General features: G+C 44.6%; 1 long non-coding RNA gene across 3 annotated transcripts in view; it reads right to left on the reverse strand.

The window, feature by feature from the left end:
• Positions 1–552: 552 nt before the first annotated feature.
• The window catches only part of LOC123618196 (uncharacterized), a 34,111-nt gene continuing 12,884 nt past the window's right edge, over positions 553–21,779 (reverse strand). Inside the window, exon 4 of one of the 3 annotated variants that reach the window (XR_006726591.2) lies at positions 553–2,125. This is a non-coding gene — a long non-coding RNA (uncharacterized LOC123618196). Of the gene's footprint in view, positions 2,126–5,204; positions 6,257–19,203; positions 20,303–21,779 lie in introns of those variants that run through there. The other 2 variants (XR_012499575.1, XR_006726592.2) reach the window with 2 other exon arrangements.

A 21,779-nucleotide genomic window follows, 5' to 3' on the forward strand; every position in this document is an offset into this window, starting at 1 on the left:
TATCTGCTTCCAGGATCTAATGACTCCATCCTTGGCCCCAGAACCATCCACGAATGCCTCCCAAATTCAATCCACGCCACTTAGTTTGGCATTCAAAGCCTTTCCCTCATTCAGTTTCAGTTCTTGCTCCTCTCTATGCTTGCCTCCAGGATTTTGCTCACATTGTTCTCTCTGCCCAGAATGCCCTTTCCTCCCCATCCCCCCAGATCCAACACTCAAACTCTGGTCATCCTTCAAGGCCCAACCCAGATGCATCCTCCTCCATGAAGCCTTCCTTGATCCCCTTAACTGCAAATGACATCTCCCTCCTCTGACCTCCCATAGTCCTTGCTTCATACCTCTCTGAGGGCATCGTCCATCATCCTACCAGCAGTAGGTATTGATTGTTACCCCACTCAGCATCTATCTTCCTTCTAATCATAACACCTTAATCTTCCCTGGGAAATCATGTATCCCCCAGCTTCAATCATGTGGTCCAGAAGAAGTTGGCTTCACTCTAGGATCCAGAGAGGAGTCAGAACATCGCATCTTCTCTCCAACCACCAACATCCCCATCACCAACCAGTACAGAGATTGGTTCAGGGATGGGCCTGTGACCCAATCAGAGTCAGTTAAATAAGGGCTTTTCTGTCGTGACCAGGAAATGAGCCCATTCTTTCACGTGGGGCTGATAATCACAGGAGATAGTCGTAGGAGTATAAGAGTCTCCAAGAATGAAGTCAAAGAGAGAAGCAGAGTCGTGCTGGTTTCAGATAACATGTGACAAGGACCTGGATCTAGCTAATCCTGAAGCTGGAATCCCTTCAGACATGGGGACAAAATATTCCCTTTTTGAGACTGGTTCAGTGATGGATAACTCAAAGCATGGAGTTAGGGCACTAGTTAACTTAGGGGATCAACACAGAAAGAAAAGAAAAAAGATTTCAGCTTTGATAAACTTCCTTGGAATTTGGCAATCAGAAAATCTGAAGAGTCAATGTTAACTCTGGCATACACATACACACACCACAAACATATTTAAAAAATTAACATTTCAGAAAATAACATTTGCATCTGAATTACCCTCAGAAGTGAGCAGCACACAAACTTTTCTCTTTCGAGGTCAAGTACTTGCAACTGAAAAATCCCCGCCTGATTTACTCCCTTGTGCTCTGGTTTTCTGTAGCTAATGTCCTACTTGAGCCTACAGGATGGAAGCTCCTGGAAGCCAGGGGCCAGGACCCCTTGCCTTTGTGCTCCCATAGCACCAAGCACAGGGCCACGTCCACAGAGATGCTCAGAGATGCGTGTTTGAGAACTCTCCGGGTGAGAAGTGAACATTCCCACTGCCTGGGCTGTCCCCATCCCAGCCAGGAGCCAGCCCAATGCCTTGAAACCCTCACTTTCTCCCCAGGCCTGAACTAAAAGTGGGCAACACTGCCCTGAGCTTCCTGCCTGACACACAGCCAGTGGCTCCAGGTCAGCAGGGGCCAGAAAGCGGTGATTGCCCTGATTGCGAGAGCTCTGCATCCCCAGGGATACATCTGAAAGAAAATGGGATGCTCAGAGAAACTTCCAAGCACTTTGGCCAGCATCTGGAGAACAGCCAGTGTTGTCTGGGCCCTAGCCTCTGGAAGCTATCTGCTGGGGGTGGAGACAGAGGGGAAGGCAAGCAGCTTTGGAAACCAGCAACAGGGAGATGGCTGACGTGGGCAGAGGAGGAACTGAAGCAAGAGGCCAGGCCTGGGGGCCGCTGGAGCTCAGGGGGCTCAGGAAGACCTTGGTATTCTCCTACCTGCTTCTGGGAGCTTGTCTTTGGGCGGTCATTCTTACTTTGGGCACAATACAGTTCACAAAACAAAGTATCTGAGGGATACTATGTGGTCAATAGCCAATATTGAAATAGTGATATATTTAATATCCTGTCTGGTGTCTTAGTCAGGAGAGGCTATGGTATGCTACGGTAACAAATTAATCTTCAAATTTCTGTGGTTTAACACAACAGAGGCATATTTCTTGTTTAGACAAAGCTGCAGCAGGTGGGACATCTCTCCAGGTCAACTGTCCTTTGTACGATGACCACTGATCCAGGCTAGCTTCTTCCTAGTGGCTCCTTCATTTCAAGCCATGGCCTCTATAATCACCACTAAAGGAAAAGAGAGAACAGGAGAGTAAGACACAGCACTTAATGCCTTGGTCCAGAAACGTCACACATCACTTCCATTCACAGCTGATAGATCAGAGTCACACAGCTCCAACCTGACCACAAGGAAGGCTGGGAAGTACGGAGGAATACCTGGCTATTCAATGAGCATTAGGTGCCTCTGCCACACTGGCATCCTGCGAGATGGAGTCACAGAGGAATTCGCAGATGGTGAAGTTGGTTACCCAGGTTTAAACCCAGCTTTTCTATTCCCTAGCTATGTGACCTTGGGAAAGTTCATTTCTCTGAGCCGTGCTTTCCTCATCTGTCAAACAGGAATAAAATAAGAGTCCTTACCTCATTAGATTGCTGGGAAGATCAATCAGATAACGCTGAGTACTTCGCAAGGCCTGGCACACGGTAAGCACTAATAAATGACACTACTTGATTAGTTTCATCTTGTTCAGAAAAGTTTGACGATGCTCAACATATGATTGAAAAATATAGCTGAGACATCATCAAAGCTTGCATCAGGCCTGGAGCCTCCCTTTCTCCAGCTGGCCCCCTTCTCTGCTCAGCCCAGGTCCCCTTGCTCTCCTTCCTTTCCCTTGAAAAGGACCTATAAGGACCCGCAGGGTGTGAGAATTCTGCCTCCTCTCCCAGGGGCATGCGTGTCTGAAGCATCGGTGTTGGTTGTAGGCAGAAGGTCTTGGTCTTTCAGCTGAAGGAATCTGAAGCCTTATGAGCAGGTGAGAAAGGAAGAGATGTGCCCCCAAATGTTTATCCTGCTCATGTTAGTGGCAAACAGGGTCCCTAGAGAATGGAAGACTTCAGTGTGGATATTAAAGTCCCTGGAGGACCTCCAAAGCTCCTTGGAGGAGGCCAGATTAAGGCAAGTGTCTTAGAAGGAGGGGGAGCTTGGGGTGGCTGAGTGAGGTAGAAAGCAACGTCAGAGACAGAGGAAGCTATGGGGAGCCCAGTTTGGGTATGAGGTGGGGACAACCCCTCACATGCAAACAGCCTTCTACAGTTTACAAAGCAAGGTCACAAGACTGGTTAGAATGCAGTGGGACTCTGGCAGGGACAGCAAAATCCAAGCTCTCCCTTCCAGAGTCACGTTGTCACTGGGAAACAGCTGTGGAGCCAGGGGCCACATTTCCCAGGCTCCCCTGCACTTAAGTGTGACCCTGTGACAGACTCTGGCCAATAAAATGTGATCAGGAGTACGTGTCTCATTTCTGCCAAAGCTTTTTTGAGAAGTGGTTATGCCTTCCTCGGGGTTTCTTTCCCTCCCACTAGATGGGTGCCAAGGATGACTATTAGAACAGGGAGTGGTAGAGCCTCATAATGCGAAAAGGCCTGAACTCTAAACCGCTGCGTGAGGAACCTGCAAACCAGGAACAGCTGCTATAAACTGGTACATGAGTGAGAAATACACTATATTTGGGGGTTTACTTGTTACAGCAACTAGCATTGTCTTAAAGCATGGTAAATACACCTTTTTTGAAGTGGCTTTGGGAGCACTGTGGGGAGTACAGAAGGGTAACAGCCCTCCTGGGCATTGCCACTGCCCCGCCTCCAACAGCCTGTTTGCTTAGCAAGGGCAGCTCCCGTGCCTTCTTCCCCTCCCACACCCTTTCCCATGAAACAGGGACAAGACTCAGAACGGGTAGAGTTTGGGCTAGACAAGTTTTCTCCTTGAAAATCTTTCCTCAGAGCATGAGTTGGAAGTTTTGGCTCTTGTAAGAGGTGTGGGCAGCTGACTCTCTAACTGGGTGGGGCGACACGAAGAAATGGGCTAGGGAAGAGGCTAGAGAAGCCATTGAGGGTGGCAGTCCAGGGTCGGGGAGAGCTGAAAGCCAGCCCAGGAGTTTGGCTGTTTTGAGAAGAGTAAATCCCAGGTATTTCAGTTTCTCTCTCCTCCCTGCAGGCTGGGCCAGCAAAGGACCAGAGGCTGTGGCAGCTTCTCGTAGAAAGAGCAGAATATGCCACCTATACCACTGAGGCCAGCTTACCTGTCTACAGAGGCCACGCTCATCCCAGCCCATGGTGGCAGTAGCCCCAGCAGAGGGCTGGTTAAATGATGCAGCCCAGCCCAGAAGGTTGGGAGGAGCACATGGGCACTTTCCCAAGGCCCCTTGGCACTGCCTTTTCTTCCCAGGAGAGTGTTAGGGAAGAACATCCCTTCTCAGGAACAAGATAGAGGAAGGAAGTCGGTCTTCCACCTACATTGTGCCCTTTATCCCTCCCATCACATGGCCTCCTAGACCCTCTACAATTGCCTGTAAATAGATGGCACCTCCCCCACCCCCACTTCCCACACCTCGGCTCTCCTGATGGGCTGTCTTTTCTGTCACTGTTCTGGCATTCGGCTCTGCTGCCAACAATAGAAAATGAAATTTAAAATTTTCCCTTTGCAATAGCATTTTAAAAAATCATGAAATACTTAGGAAAAAATTTCACAAATTATGTGTAACACCTCTGCACTGAAGACTACAAAATATTGCTGAGAGAAATTTAAGAAGACCTAAAGAAATGGAGCGATGTGTTTGTGGAATGGAAGACTCGATATTATTGAGATGTCAGTTCCCTCCATAATGATTTTTAGACGCAACTCAATTTCAATCATAATCCCAGCAGATGCTTTTGTAGAAATTGACACATTGATTCTAAAAATGTTATGGAAAGGCAAAGGACTTAGGGTACCCAAAGCATCTTGAAAAAGAGGAACAAATTGGAGAATTTACTCTACCTGTCTTCATGACTTATAAGGCTACAGTAACTGAGACATTGTGGCACTGTCATAACGGTAAAGAAATAGACAATGGAACAGAATAGAGAAACCAGAAATAGCCCCACAATTAAACAGTCATTTGATATTTTTGTAAAGTCACCAAAGAAATCCGAAGGGAAAAGGGAAGTCTTTCAACAAATGGTGTTAGAACAACTGAAAATTCATGTAGAAAAAAATAAACTTTATTCCCTCCCTCACACCATTCACAGAAGTTGATTTGATATGGATCATAGACCTCAATCAAATGCTAAAATTCTAGAAGAAAACATAAGAGACTATCTTGGGGACTTGGGAGTAGGTAAAGATATCTTTAAATAGAGCATAGAAAGCAATAACTATTTTTTAAAAGATTGATAAATAGACTTCATAAAAATAAAAATTTTCTGCTCATCAAAATACACCATTAAGAAAAGTAAACAAGCCTTAGACTGTGAGAGAATATTTGTGAAACATATCTGACAAAGGACTTGTATGCCAAATATATAAAGAACCCCTACAAATCAATAATAAAAAGATTAATAATCCAATTTTTAAAACAGACAGAAGATTTGAATAAAACTTCACAAAGGAAGGTATACAAATGGCTAAGAAGCATGTGAAAAACTCTTAACATCATTAGTCATTAGGGAGATGCAAAATAAAACCCACAAGGCATTAACCTACATATACCAGAATAACTAAAATTAAAGAGTGACATCATGAAATGTTGGCAAAGATATGGAACAACCGGAACTCTCATACATTGTTGGTAAGAATGTAAAATGGTACAACTACTTTGGATAAAGGTCTGGTAGTTTCTTACAATAAAAACCATCCATAATCCAGCAATTTCGTTTCTAGGTATTTACCTAAAAGAAATGAAAGCATACGTCTTCAAAAAGATTCATACAAGAATGTTCACTGGCACTTTATTCATAATCTCTAAGAACTAGAAGCCACTCCAGTGACTCTCAACAGGAGAATAAATAATTCTTTTGATATAATCATACAATGGGATATTACTTAGCAATAAAAAGGGATTAACTACCAATACATGCAACATCATGAATGAACCTCTCATTATGCTGAGAGAAAGAAGCTAGACACAGAGAAGTACATACAATATGATTTGATTTATATGAGGTCCTCAAACAGGCAAAACTAGTCTATGGTGAATCAGAATAGTGGCTAGCTGGGTCGGAGGAGGAAGGGACTGACTGGGAAAGAGCATGGGGGATTTTCTGGGGTGATGGTAAGGTATTACATCTTCACTGGAGTTTGAGTTATAAAGGTAAAGGCATCTGTCAAAATTCACCTAATGTAGAATTAGGATTTGTGCACTTCTTGGATGTAAATTTTACCTGAAAAAGATAAACAGATATTGAACTCTATTTAAGTATAGATATCCAGAAGTATTTAGGGGTAAAATATGCTGATGTCTGTAACTTTCTTTGAAATGACTCAAAATAATTTTTTAATGGAATGACAGATGGATGAGTGGGTGGCTGGACGGACAGATAGATGGGGAGAGAAAGAGAGATACATAAATGTGTGATTTTTTAAAAATAATTACTGTGGTTTTTTAATAAAATTTATTTATCTTATTTATTTTTTTGGTGGGAAGAGGTAGTTAGGTTTATTTAGAATTTACTATTTATTCTTAAAGGAGGTACTGGGGATTGAACCTATGACCTCATGCATGCTAAGCATGCGCTCTACCACTTGAACTATATCCTCCCCACTTAGACGTGTGATTAAGCAGAGCAAAATGTTAACTGTAGAATCTAGGTAGTAGGTATATGAGAGCTCACATACAATCCTTTTTTAAAATTTTTAGTATGTTTGAAAATTTTCATAATAAATGTTTTGGGAAAAAAAGCAAAACAAGCAAATCTCCATCAGCACAATCTGAACCAATTTCCCTCCTTCTAAGAGACCACTGAGACTATCCCATTAGGGCCCACATCCTTGTTCACATTGTTCACTGAAAGAAGTCATTGTTGATCCATCATCACAGACACTCGTCCCAAGATACTCAATCTTTCTCCTCACCCTTCCAAACCCTTCCCAAGCTCCTGGAACTCCCACTCTACTGTACCCTCAATCTCCTCCAGAAATTTCTCCCTACCTCCTGGCCCTAATGGAAACTAAACAATCCCTTGAGATACTGTCTCCTACTCAAGATGAAGCTATTTTTTCTGTCATATCCCAAGCACCTCTGAGCCAGGAGGTGGGGGCGGGCAGGTGTTTCCCTTACTCTCCACTGCTCCTTCAAAGTCATTTCTCTTTTTGTCTCCCTTAAAAACTCTACTTCCTCCAAAGTTCATACCAACTGGCCCACCCTCCATGCCTCTCCCCAGCTCAACCACCTGCCTCCTGACCAGCCTCCTAGTTCATTGGGAACTTTAGCACCAGGCACAGACTCCACGTCACTCCCACACTCTTGTCAACCTTCGTGACCTCACCATCCGCAGGGATGATTTTTCAAGACTCTGGCCTCAGTTACTTGACCTCCTCACCTCCAAAGGTATTTTCCTCCACACCAACTCAGCCACCCATTCCCATAGCACATTCTAGACCTTGTCTTACCTCTGACATCTTGATTTCAGGCATCCCATCACCCTTCCCTCCAGCTCTGACTCTCATTTTCTCAGTGCACCAATGCTCCAACATCTCCAATCCAGTCACCCCATCACCTTTTCTCCACAGCCCTCTTTCTTATTTCCTTCCTTCCTTCCTACCAAAATACCCTACCTCCTTTCCTGCTTTAGTTTTCCCTGTAGCATTTACTACCTTCTAACATCAATAAAACTTACTTATTCACTTTATTAGTTGACTCTCTACTCCCAGGAGAATGTATGCTCCATGAGTTGTTCTTGTCTGTTTAATCACTGCTGTAACCTCAGCCCCCAGAACAGTAGGCATGTAGTAGGTGCTCAATAAATGCTTGTGAAAAGAAAGGACAAAAGAAATAAATAGTGGGCTGGGGGGAAGACAGCTTCAGTTAGAAGATGGAAGTAATCCCTCAGGAGCACCCTCATCTCCCTGCTGCTCCATCTGTACCAGGTTCTGCTTATTCTTGTGACAACTGGAAGAGTGTCCCTGCTCCTCTCCAAGACCATTTGCTCCACATGGACTATAGATGCCATCTCCTTTCACCTTCTCAAGAACTGGACTCCTGAGGTGGTCTATCCCCAGTCATCACTAAATTCTCCCAAATCAGGTCACTTGACTTGCCTCTGCTATCTCCTGTCTTTTCAAATTTCTCTTTAGACCCCATATGAACATCCAACTACTGTGCCGTTTCTTTGCTCCCTCTACCCAATTCCCATTCACTCTCAACCCACTTCTGCAGCCATCCTGGCCCAGGAAGTGACCCTTGGGCTGGGAAATCATGTGCTAGAACAAAACAGAAAAACATAGAGACTGGGTTCCCACTGACCCCATGAGGACAGACAGTACCAGCCCTGGACTACCCGCCTCCAGGCTTCTGTTTAGTGTGAGCATAATAAGATCTATCTTGTTTAAGCCATTGGTATTTTGGGTTTTTCTCTTACATCAACAGAGTGGATCCTAAATGGTAGGTCTTATCTCTCCTATGAGGCTGCAAGAAATTGAAGGCAATGGTTACATTTCTTTTCCTTAAAGTGCTTTGCGGAACACAGATTCTAAATAAATGTTTCTTGGGGTATATGAGATCTTGAAAATTAGGCAGAGGCAACAAAACTGAGGACCACATGGAGCACCAGCCTAGGGTTTGCAACCAGGGTTCCTATGCTAGGTCCACAAGTGTGGTCATGGGTGAGTGGCGCAAAGCAAGGGAAAACCTACTGAGGAAGCAAGAGGCTGTAGGTAATAATTCATACTTGGTCTCTTTCTGTTTGTGTCTAAGCTGACGAACTTTATCAGTCAGAGGGTACAACTGGAGTTCCACCTCCAGGTTTCTTTTCTTTTTGTAACAGTTTTATTGAGATATAGTTTGCATACCATGCTATTCACCCATTTAAAGTGTACAACTCAGTGGGTTTTAGTGTATTCACAGAATTGTACAACCATTGCCAGAGTCAATTTTAGAACACTTTCATCATCTCAAAAAGAAACCCCATACCCTTTAGCATTTGTTCCCCATTCCCTCGCCCCAGCCTTAAGCAAACACTAATCTACTTTCTGTCTCTATAGATTTCCTTTTTCTGGACATTTCATATAAATGGGATTATACAGCATGTAACCTTTTGTGTCTGGCTCCTTTCCCTTAGCATACTGTATTCAAGGTTCCTCCATGTTATAACATGAATCAGTACTTCATTCCTTTTTGTTGCTGAATAATATTTCATCATACAGCCCACTATATGGATATGCCACATTTTATTTATCCATTCATTAGTTGATGGGCATTTGGGTTGTCTCCACTTTGGGGCTATTCTGAATCATACTGCTATGAACATTTGTGCACAAGTTTTTGCATGAATGTATGTTTTTAATTCTCTTGGGTACAAACCTAGGAGTGGGATTACTGGATCATATGGTAACCCTGTGTGTAACCTTTGGAGGAACTCATTCCTCTGGCCTGCAGCTGCTTGTGTTTGCGTTGCCATTAGTCAGAGGTCTATTGGGGCCTCCATTAGGGTTAGATGAGTTTTTGTTTTCCAAAGAAGCTGAACCATCTGTATTCCCCCCAGCAACGTGCTTCTTCACATCAGTGGTTACTGTCTGTCACTGTTGTTGCTGTTACTGTCCTAGTGCGTGAGAAGTAGTATCTCATTACCGTTTTGATTTGCATTTATTTCCTTATGACTAGAACATTGAGTAGGTTTTCATGTGTTTATTGGCTCTATCTTTTGAGGGAAATGTCTATTCAGATCCTTCACCTATTTTTTTTTTTTTTTTGAGTTATAGTCGGTTTACAATGCTGTGTCAATTTCTGGTGTAAAGCACAATTTTTCAGTCATACATGAATATACGTATATGCATTTTCATACTCTTTTTCCCCGTGAGCTACCACAAGATCTTGTATATATTCCCCTGTGCTATACAGTATAAACTTGTTTATCCATTTTATATATACCCATCAGTATCTACCAATCTCAAACTCCCAGTCTATCCTTTCTCACCCACCTCTCCCCTGGCAACCACAAGTTTGTATTCTATGTCTGTGAGTCTGTTTCTGTTTTATATTTAAGTTCATTTGTCTTCTTTTTTTTTTAGGTTCCAGATATGAGTGCTATCATATGGTATCCTTCGCCTATTTTTAAATTGGGTTATCTGTCTTTTTATTATTGAATTCTAAGTGTTCTTTATATATTCTGGGTACTAAGCCCTTGTCAGATACATGATTTGCAAATATTTTCTCCCATTCTATGGGTTGTCTTTCACTTTCTTGGTAGTATCCTTTAAAGTACAAAAGTTTTAAATTTTGATAAAGTCCAGTTTAATGATTTTTTTCTTTTTTTTGTGTGTGTCGCTCATGTTCTGGTGTCACATTTAAGAAGCCAGTGCCTAATCTGGGGTCATGAAGATTTATCCCAAACTGTTTTCTTCTAAGAGTTTTACAATTTTAGCTCTCACATTTAGGTCTTTGATCCATTTTGAATTCATTCTTATATATAGTGTGAAGTAGGAATCCAACTTTATTCTTTTAAATGTGGATATCCAGTTGTTCCAGCATCTATATTGAAATTCTTTCCCCATTGAATTGCTTTGACATCCATGACAAAAATCAATTGACCATAAATGTAAGGGTTTATTTCTGGACTCTCAATTCAATTGCTTTGATCTCTATAGCTGTTTTTATGCCAGTACCACATTGTCTTTATTACTGTAGCTTTGCAGTAAGTTTTGAAATTGGGAATTGTGAGTTCTCCAACTCCATTCTTTTTCAAGATAGTTTTGACTTCTGGATCCCTTGAATTTTCATATGAAACAATTTCTGGAAATAAGAGAGCTAAGACTTCAATAAGAATTGCATTGAATCTGTAAATAAAATTTATCATCTCAACAGTATTAAGCATTCTAATCCACACATATGGGATGTCTTTTCACTTATTAAAGAAGTTAGATCTTCTTTAACAGCTTTCAGCAATGTTTTGTAGTTTTCAGGAGTATAAAGTTTGCACTTCTTTTGTTAAATTTATCTTAAGTATTTTATTATTCTTAGGCTATTGTAAATGGAATTATTTTCTTTATTTTATTTTCAGGTTGTTTGTTGCAAGTGCATAGAAGTACAACTGAGTTTAATATTCTGAAACTGTGCTGTACTTGCTTATTAATTTTAATAGTTTTTAGTGGATTCCTTAGGATTTTCTACATAAAAGATCCTGTTATCTGAGAATATAGTTTTACTTCTTCTTTTCCAATATGGATGAATTTTACTTTATATTCTTCCTTCATTGCCCTGACTAGAGCCTCCAATTTTATGTGGTTTTTAAAATAGCTTTATTGAGGTGTAATTGACATACAAAAAATGTAGATTATACAATTTGATAAATTTGGACATACACGTACACCCATGAAACCACCACTATGGTCAAGATAATAAATCTCCAAAAAGTTTCTTTGTGTCCTTTTGTTTGGTTTGGTAAGGACAGTTCACATGAGATCTACCCTCTTAAAAATGTTAAGTGCACAATATAGTATTGTTAACTCTAGGCACCGTGTTATACACAGCAGATCTGTAGAACTTACTCAACTTGCATAACTTAAACTTCACACCCACTGAACAACAGCTCCCAATTTTCCCCTCCCTCAGCCCCTGGCAGCCACCATTCTACCCTTTGCTGAGTACTGTGTTGAATAGGAGAGGCAAGAGGGGACATCCTTGTTCTGTTCCTGATCCTAGAGGGAAACCAGTCTTTCACCATTGAATATGTTAACTGTGGGGTTTGCAGATGCCTTTTACCAAGTTAGGAAGTTCTTTACTATTCCTAGCTTGAGTGTTTTGTCATGAAGGGGTGTTGGATTTTGTCAAATGCTTTTTCTATATGTATTGAGATAATCATATAGCTTTTATCTTTAATTCTGTTGATATGGTATATTATATTAATTCATTTTTGGATGTTAAACCAATCTTGCATTTCTGGGATAAATCCCGCTTGGTCATGGTGTATTATCCTTTTGATACGTTGCTGGGTTTGGTTTGCTAGTATTTTGTTAAGGATTTTTTCATCTATATTCGTTATATATATTGGTCTGTAGTTTTCTCTTCTTGTGGTGCCTTTGCCTGGTTTTGTTATTAAGGCAATGCTGGCCTCATAGAATGAGTTAGAAGTGTCTAGGTTTCTTTATGACTGATCTTTTGGTCAAGCTTATCTCTAGATCTTTACAACATTCTGAGAAAAAGCCAAGGCCTGGGAAGGTTTATCTGAGGTTCTCGTCTTGAGCATGCATCACCATCAACTGGGAACTCGTTCAAAGCAGATTCCTGGGTCCTGGCTCCTGAGACACTGACTCAGAAAGTTTGCAGCAGGACTGGTGACTTTGTATTTCTGACAAGCACTCCCCAAGAGGTTCTGAGATGTGTGCCTCTCATTTCATTGTAAGAAACATTGATAGACCTACCCAAGCAGACCCAGCTAAGTAGCCACAGAGGATGCTAGGAAAGTCATATTTCTTCATACAGGGGTCTCAGAACCTTCAGTGTGTTCATGTCCCTTGTGAATTTCTAAAGGGAAGGCTAAAGTATGCACTGTTTCCCAGACTTATTTGCCCACAAAATCTTTTCTTTGGGGAGGAGCACCTCACAGGATTGATGTTTCACAGAGCACACCCTGGGAAACCTGCCCCCAGAATTACTCAGTATTCCTCTGAACTCTCACAGGGCTTTGTTCCAAGCACTCACTCCTCTGACCTGCAGCTGCTTGAATATGTGTGGCCATGTCAGAGGTCTGTCCAGGCCTAAATTAGGGTTAGATGAGTTAGGCATTTGTCTCAAGAGCAAAAATTTCAGGAAGTGCCAAAAAACACAATAATCAAGATAAATTATTATTTGGAGGATGGGTCGATCAGATAGCCCATTAAGCAGCCAGTGGGAAATGGGAGGGTGCAATAGTGCAGAGAGGCTTAATGATCAGTGTGTGTGGGACAAAGAGCCAGGGTCTGTCCAGGAGGGGTCTAGTCCTGGAGCAGGAGAGTTGAGCCAGGTCTGTTGTTTGTCTCTCCCATGAACTATGAACCCCTCCAGAGTAGAGGCAGGTCTTTCCCATGTCTGATTCCCCAGACTGAATCCACAGTGCTTGGTACACAGAATTGTTCCACTCATAGGGATAATGCCAAGTTTCCTTACCTCCCAGCTCCTACGTGAGCATCTAACTCAGTGCTAGACACAAGGAGACTCAGACAATGCATATTTTGAGGTGATTAAATACATGTCATCTAGAAGCTTCCCCATGGTATCTGAGCCATCTTCATGATGGTGCCTTTGGATGTGCTCCCAAATCTGAACTGGGGAGAGGCGGGCTGGGTGTCAGAGAGTTTCTGGGAAAAGTCTGTCCTTTCCCAAATACCCTTCCTCTCTGTGTCCAACAGAGCTTGACCTCAAATGTGAAGTTTTAACATTCAAAAAAGTTGGGCTTGGGCCTGATTGGGCTGGCACTAGATGTCTGTGATTTGTGCAATAATTGGAGCCTGACTGGGCTCTGTGGCTGGGAGGTCCTCAGCCCTGACCTTGGAAAAAGATCTGAAAAGCAAGAATAGTTGCCCAGGGACACCTTCCAGGGCCTACCCTCCAGGCTGCTTCCAAGGTATTTCCCTACCTCAACCCTGCTTATTCTGTGTCTCATTAAAAGAGTTTGTTAGGCCTCCTGTCTCTTCCTTGGAACTTCCATTTCTTCTTTTTTTCCAGGAACTACAAAATCTCATCAGTTAATTGGTGACCACAAGAAAAAGAATGGGGCTCCCTTTAAATAACTTGTGCAAAAATTATTACAGTAGCTCCCTGTTGATCTGCTCGAGAGGAAACGAGTTCACTCTCTTAGGCAACATCTAACTGCAGATAAGCCCCCAGCTGATTATAGAAGATTCTCATCTATGCAATAAAAAGCTGATCCCCCCATGACCTCTACTTATCATCACCTCATAAGTTTACTATGAGTTGCTTCATAACGTCAAAAGTACAATGATGTCTTCTGGGAATTAAGCTTTATAATCACTTGTGTTAAATAAACTTCAGAAAGCAGGGCAAGCTAGAGTCTAAGAAATCAATGTGGATGAGCAGGCTTTAGGATTGCTGGAAGGCTGGTTCTTAGGGACTGTGGAACTGGCCCTAGCTCCAAGATGCTGGCTTTCAAAGGAATGTCATTTCATGGAGAGGGAGCTGAGACCTAGATTGGAGGGAAGGGGTGATTTGTCCATATTTAGATGGTGGGAAAACTGAGGTTAGGACATGGGTCTCCAGACACCAGATCCTCTCTCCCTTTCCCTTCCAACTCCCAGGGCCCAGCTCCTCTGCTCTAATCCTCTTCCTGACAGGAAGTCAGAAAAGAACCTGACAGCTGACTGAGAGAGCATGTGCAGGAAAGAGATTCAGCCATTTTTCTCTCAATTCATTCTCTGCATTTTAAGCCATTTATCTCTATCATGCCACGAAAGCCTTTGTGCTGTGTCTGAATTTCAGGCAGGTGGGAAGAAGGTGGTGAGAAGGTAGGAGGCCACTGAAGTCACACCTGGGGTAAGGCAGCGGGTCTCACCCTTGGCTGCATGGTAGAATCACCTGAGGTCATTCTTAAAGTCCCAGCTGGTTGGGTAGGGGGTGTATAGCTCAGTGGTAGGTAGAGCCACTTAGCATACAGCAGGTCCTGGGTTCAATCCCCAAGACCTCTATCAAAAAAAATAAAAAAATCCTGATGTCCTGGTCATGCCCCAGGTCAATTACATCAGAAGCTCTGGAGCCAAACGCAGGCAGTAGGAGTTTTTTTAACTCCCTCTTTGATTCCAACATGTAGCCAAGTTTGGGAACCATGGCAGTAAAGCCACTCTAAATCAGATGGAGCCAGCACAGGGTAGAACGGCCGTGGTTGTAATGGATGTCCACCACTGACATAGACAAAGCTGTGTGATCTTGTACAATGTGTCCGGGGCCTTCACCCACCCTCGTCATCAGAGGGAACCCCCATCACAGCAACTTGCTCTCCTTGCATTTGTTCAGCACGTGCTCTGCCCCAACAGGCGTTCTGCTAAGTGTCATCTCACTTTCCCCACAGCTGTCCGGTGAGCCAGGTGGGATTATTACCCACGCTTTGAAGATGACAAACCTGAGAGTTGCTTGAGATGGAGCATGAACCCAGGTCTGTGTGACTCCTAAGCCTATCTTTCTGTAAACAGTTGTTGAAGTCATTATCCTATTTTATTAATACTGTATGCTTACATATAATAATGGCTTCAAGAACTATTTCCCTGGTGCCTCTTGTGGGCTGGGCGCTGGGTGTAGGACAGGACAACACCTGGCCCTTGGGGAGCTTACAGCCCAGTGAGGCAGAAGGACTCAGTTCAAAGACTCTACTCAAACACTTGTGCACATAACAGGTCATTTCCAGATGCTGAAGGCTGTGAAAAAGGCCACCAGGAGGCTGGAACAGGGAGTAACAGTGAGCCTGCTTCAGCCAGAGAAGAAGGAAGTGAGATGTGGAATAAGAACCAGCTGGTTCCAGCAGGCAAGGGGCATGGTCCCACTGGGCTGGGAAGGGGCACAAGTGGGCTGCTGGGAGAGCCAGAGGGGGCCCCTGAGGGCTTCAGGCAGGACAGTGACAGGATTGGATTTGGATCATTAAGAACCCGCCCCTCCACCCCCAGCAAGTGGATTCATCCTCCATTTCAGCACCTACCAGCTGGGTGACCTGCCCCCTCCAGCCTCTTCCTCTGGCAAAGGAGGGTCTGGACCAGTGGTATCTCAGGCCACAAGCCCACGGAGTCCATGGGTAAAGGGCTGAGGAGTACATTTGTCATCCGGCCCCAGCTCAGATTCTTAGGAAATACCAAAATAACGACATACCAAAGTGGCCCAATTCAGCTAGAGGAGCTTGGAAGTTTTTAATTAGAAACATCACAGAAATAAAAACCTTAACCCAAACCATCCCTGCCAGCTGGAAATTCACTCTCTCTCTCAAAGTCTTTAAAAACAGTTCTCTATACACTACCCAGTAGTCAGCTTTTATACTTAAACAATATTTATGAGCTGGGACTTCTTCATCTTGGGCCTAAGACTTCTTTAACTGAAATCTAACATGAGTGTCAGCTTTTTAATATATTCCTATATGTGAATTTATGTATATTTGAAGATAGGAAATTGTTTTTCAATAACAAATTAAAAAATTAAAGATGGCTCTAGAACTCTAATATAAAATAGCAGCAGCTCTTAAGCCACTTTCTTCCCTGGGTTCTGCACCCAGTAGGTGCCTAACTATGTTGCCAGTAAGGACCCAGCTAGTAAGAGGAGCAGGAGCACAGGGAGGAGGGGGGAGGGAGGGGTGTGTCTGAAGCAGGGCAAAGACAAAAGTCTAGATCCTCGGGGACCCCGTAAGGGACAACAAGGGACCTGTTATACCTATGAACCCCCTGTCAGCACATCCCAGAAAGGTCCTGAGCCCTTCCACAGTCAGTCCAATCCTTGCTACCTACCTTGTCACAAAAGCCAACACACACACACACACACACACACACACTAGTTGTCAGGTTTAACAGAGCCAACTGAGGTCAAAATTGACAGAGCTAACTCTTCTCAGCTCTGTCCCTGCCAGCTGTGACCTTGGACAAGTTACCTAACCTCTGATGGTTACTATCCTTTCGGAGAAATCAGGAGGAATAATCACATAAGACATTCTTCACGGGGTGTTGTGAGGATTGATGAGGTTATGGGGTGAAGTGGTTTGTGAACTGGACCCACACGATTCATTAGATTCATTGTTACCTTGGGTCTGACTCTGACGTAGGGGTCCACGCAGGACAGACAGGAGAGGAGGGGGAAGTTAAAGATGTGGGAAACAAACCCCAAAGCTAGGCACCTTGCAGCTGGGCTCTGAGGCTCACACACACTGTGAAAACGGCAGAGGGAGGGGGCCCTCCAGGCAGGTCCTGGGCAGACACTTCACAGGCTCTGAGTCTCATCTCCCTATTCTATAGAAGAGAAACTGAGGCTCAGCGAGGTTCTATTTCGAGGCTGAGCCAGGCATTCCCCTCTAACATTTCAGCGCTAATCCCCGTGCTTCAAGGTCATGTTGGGGGGAGCTCAGCCTCTGCGGGACAGGAAAGCACGAGAAGCTTCCCCTACAGAGCTGCCTTATCTTTTAGGCTCAGGGCCCACAGTATTTTCAGGGGCCCATGCCAATGTTTTCATTTTTATTTATTTTAAAATCAAAAGATAACTTGAATAAAATAATGAATGTATAATCATGAATCCATCTTGGATTATATTTATTTTCATACCAAGGCAGTCGTATCATATGTATCTATTTTGAGATGTGTGTGTGGGTTTTTTTTTCCTGGAATTCTTTTGTTGTTGTTGTTGAAGTATAGTCAGTTTACAATGTCGTGTCAATTTCTGGTGCACAACATAATGTTTCAGTCATACATAGACACACATATTCGTTTTCATACTCTTTTTCATTATAGGTTTGTGTGTTTTTAACTGACGTATAGTAGATTTACAATGCTGTGTTAGTTTCAGGTGTACAGCATAGTGATTCAGTTATACATATATATTTATCTAATCTTTTTCAGATTATTTTTCACTATAGGTTATTACAAGGTATTGAATATAGTTCTCTGTGCTATATGGTAGGTCCTTGTTGTTTATCTCAGTTGTATCATATACTTTTCAGTATCTTTTATGGAGGAAGGAGCCCACAAAGGCAAAAGTCATATGTGGCTCTGGTGTCTCACAATTTTGTCCCCATGTGGGAGAGAAAGGCCCATATTCCCACATCCTCTTGGTCCCTGGGGGTGCTCAGCAAAGTAAGGTCAGAGCAAGCCCAGCCTATTGAGCCAAGTCCCTCAGCAAGGTGGTGAGGTCCAGGCCACCCTGGCTTGGCCAGCAGAGCCCCCACCTCACTCACACGCTGTCTGGTGCCCTGTCCCCAGTGCTCCCGACCATTGCAGCATCCTCCCTCCCATCCAGGGCTGAGGAAGGGTGTGTTCTGATTCCTGGCAGAGCCCAGCTTCCTGTTTTTCTCCAAAGGACGAGGTCAGTCTGCTGCTGGAAAGGGACATGGGGACCAGTTATGGGCCAGCAGATCCCTGCTGTGCTGATGGGCTCAGCAGCTGAGGGAGGAGGGGCCGGCAGGCAGGCACACTGGGCTCTGGGACCCAGAGGGCACTCTCTCTTCCTGACAGCCCCCCACAGCCCTCCACAAGGCCTCTCTGACCTCCTGGGCTTCAGTTTGCTCATCTGTGAAATAGACAGGGAGGTTCTGCAGTGCCTGCCTGCCTGCTAAGAGGATCCAAGTCAGGCTGAGATGGGAGCAGAAAGGGCTTTGTCAACCATAAAGACCCCATTAGCCGTCTGTGCAGCAGGCTCGTGACCAAGAACCGCAGTATAAGAGTGTCTGTTTATTGCCTCCTTGCCCTGTGTGGGGTCTGCCCTTGTGCAATTTCATCTTTACAACAACCCTATGAGGACAGACCTACTATTCCTATTTTCTGACAGAGGAAAGTGAAGCTGAATTCCTTGCCTCTGGTCCCAGGGGTGGGAAGTGACTGATGTCAAGCTGTGCCCACACCACAGCCATCTTCCTCCTCACACAGCTGGTGAATCCAGGTCTCCCTCTGGCTGATGGATTTGGGGGCCCTGATCAAGGTGGCTGAGGAATTACAGGGTGGGGAGGACAAGATGCTTCACTAGCTTGTGCCAACAGACACCAAGGATTTATGTAAAGAGTCAGCTCATCACCTTCAACCTCAAACCCCGGAACTCTCATCCATTCAACACTCGTCACTGAGTGCCTGTTGTATGTCAGGTGCAAGCCCTCCTCAGGACGCCCTTTTGGAATTTCTGCATTGTCCTCCATCCAGGGAGTAGAGTCAGACTCTCTAAGCTCAAATTCCAGCTCTACCACTTACAAGACTTTGGGCAAGTTTCATAACCCATCTTTGCCTCAGTCTCCTCCCCTGTAAAATGGGGATAAATAATAGGACTGACCTCACAGGGCTATTATTCAGATTAAGGCATCAATGCATTCACTCATGTCAAATGTCATCAGCATCCTCCCTCCCTTCTTCCTTTTCAAGCCCTCTTGCTTCACTTGGCCTCACTTCTTTCTTCTACTTGCTCTGCCCCTGCTCTCTTTGGTTTATTGCCCCCCCCCCCCACCCTCATCCCTTCCAGGGCCTTTCCTGACATCAGGAGAGACATCCAGAAAAAGGAGGCACAGGCCAGGAGTATGCAAGGCCACGGCCACATGGAGAATGCAGTCACATGAGAGAGCAGGGTCTCATGCTACAAAGGGCCTCCCCTCCCACTGACCCTCTTGAGTCTAAGAAGGAGGAGCCATGGGGTCATTCATGATGCTCACTCCCAGCTAGCAGCTGAAGGTCCAAAAGGGAGGACAAGAGGTATCTGGGCCATGTGGAAACTGGCTTTACATCTTAGATGACCCTGAGCATGAACAAGAAATGGCAGGGACAGGGTCTCCCATCCCCAGCAAAAGCAAGCCCAAGGCGGGACTTGTGGGATGCAGAAGACTAAAAAAAGAGTTTAGTGCCTGGTTCAAAGGTAGGCACTCAAGAAGTGTTGAATGGATAAATGACACCATGTGGGAGTGAGGTAGGGTATGTTGGAGACAGGAGCAGAAGGAAGATGGGGACCAGGAGGAGTACCAATAGTCACATCTGCCAGGCTGAACGTAGGCCATCTTTGGTAGCCCACAGGGTAATACCAACAGCTAACCCTGGAGAAGCGTTTCCCGTGTGTCCCAAGCACTATTTCTAAATGTCTTATCCCTATGACTCACTACTTCTCCTAACAACCCTGTGTAATAGTTCTGTTATCATCACCTCCGTTTCACAGACAAGGAAACTGAAGCATAGAGAAGTCAAGAAGCTGGCCCGAGGTTACACGAACCCAGGCCCTCTGACCTCTGCAGCCATGTCGCTAACCACTGTCCTCTCCTGCCTCTCAGTTTATTCTGGAGAGAGAATATTCTCAACTTTCAGGTAATGTGATGATATTTCAGATCAAATATCACATTTGTGGCTTTCCTGAAATTCGTTTAGTTCATGTGCTCTACTTGAGGCTCCTTTGGTGGTCTTCGAAATTTTTTTGTTCACATTGTCACCTGTCTTTTCAGCAGCTCCATACTGTTGGCCATCTTGGTTCAAAATCAAAACAATGTCCGCAGTTAGGAAAGAGACGGAGATGGGGAAAGTGAACGGTTTGGGGCTTTGTTCTGGAGGTCACAGTGAAAGGACTTCTGGATGGTCGGGATCTGGAGGTGAGAATAATAATTATACCAACCTCACGGCAAATTAAGTGATATGATGCATATGAAGTGAATGATATAATGCATGCAAAAGCCTTGAATGGTCCTCTAATGCAAAGGAAACAGATGAAGGAAAGGAGGAGGGCTAGTGATAAAGAGGCTGCAGGTTGAACAAGCCCTGAAGTTGTTCCTGTTGCCTGGAACTTCACGCCATCCTGCACTGATACAGGGTTCCAGATGAAACGCCCAGCAGGTGCTCCTGCTGGGGGCATCTGAGACAGCTTGGTTTATACCTGTTGCCCTGACATGGCTGTCATCGGTGCCCCTGTGGCAGATGCGGTGAGGCACCACCCAAATCTCTAGTTGCTGGGAATGCTACCAGAAGATGCCTTCAGCTGTCAGCCCTCTTCAGGCATTGCCTCAGCCTTGGAAGTAAACAGCCTCACCCAAGGTCACACCTCCTTCCAGAGGCCGCCAGTATCCAATGACTGGTCAACATGATGTTAGACCAGCTAGGCCCCCTCACCCCAGCTGGAGATGATGCCGAAGGGCCATCTCGGCTCTGGGCTCCCTGCAGGGTTGGCTGAGGGCTTCATGCAAATTGTGTCCCATCTCAACTTCTCCCTCTGACCAGTCTGGCTTCTGTCCTTTCCTTTCCGCAGGTGTCGATCCCCAAAACACTCCTCATAAACCTTCTACACACGAATCGTCATCTGAGAATCTGCTTCCTGGGGAACTCAATCACTTTTACTCTCAATAGTGTCCTAGTTAGGAGACCAAATTGTACAGTCACCCCAGCAACATGAGACCCACCAGATCACAGCACTCATCACAGCTCATTGCTATTACTTATTTAGTGACACTAGACTGGGTGCCCCTTGAGGCAGGCAATGTGGAAGTCTCATTCCCAAGCCTGCAGAACTCAGGCATTCAATAAATAATTGTTGAATGGATGGATTAACTATCTTATCAGAGCATTTAGAGACCAGGGCAGCTGGGGGTCAGAGGAGGAGAAGGAGGAGGAGAAGCTGCTTGGAGCCCTTTAAAATACAGTGCATAGCAGCAGGACACATGCATTCGCCACCTCCTCTTCCCAGTCTGCCTTTGCTTGTAGCTCCTCCTGACTTTACTGCCTCCTCCCAACAACACCCCATCCTTGACTATAGTTTCTCATGTTTGTGGCTTCATTTATTCATTCACTCATTCATTCATGTAACACCTAAGGAGCCCTCCCAGTGTGCCAGGCCCAGGGCAGGACACCAGGATACAGAGGGGAGTACAGTCCCACCCTCCGTTCACTGGGAGCTCGGATGTGTGAGAGGAAGAGACAGGTGTGTGAATGGCTCTTGGGGTAGAGTGTGAGAAGGCGACAGTACACCAAGGCTACCCTTGATTTTTATTTGAGCAAGATTTCACTTGCACTGACATTGGGTGGAGGGAGGAAAACAGATCCTTGGGTTTGTCTGCAACCCTAAGAATAATT

This window comes from Camelus bactrianus, chromosome 16 (assembly GCF_048773025.1).
Source record: "Camelus bactrianus isolate YW-2024 breed Bactrian camel chromosome 16, ASM4877302v1, whole genome shotgun sequence".
In the NCBI taxonomy this organism is placed as follows: domain Eukaryota; kingdom Metazoa; phylum Chordata; class Mammalia; order Artiodactyla; family Camelidae; genus Camelus; species Camelus bactrianus.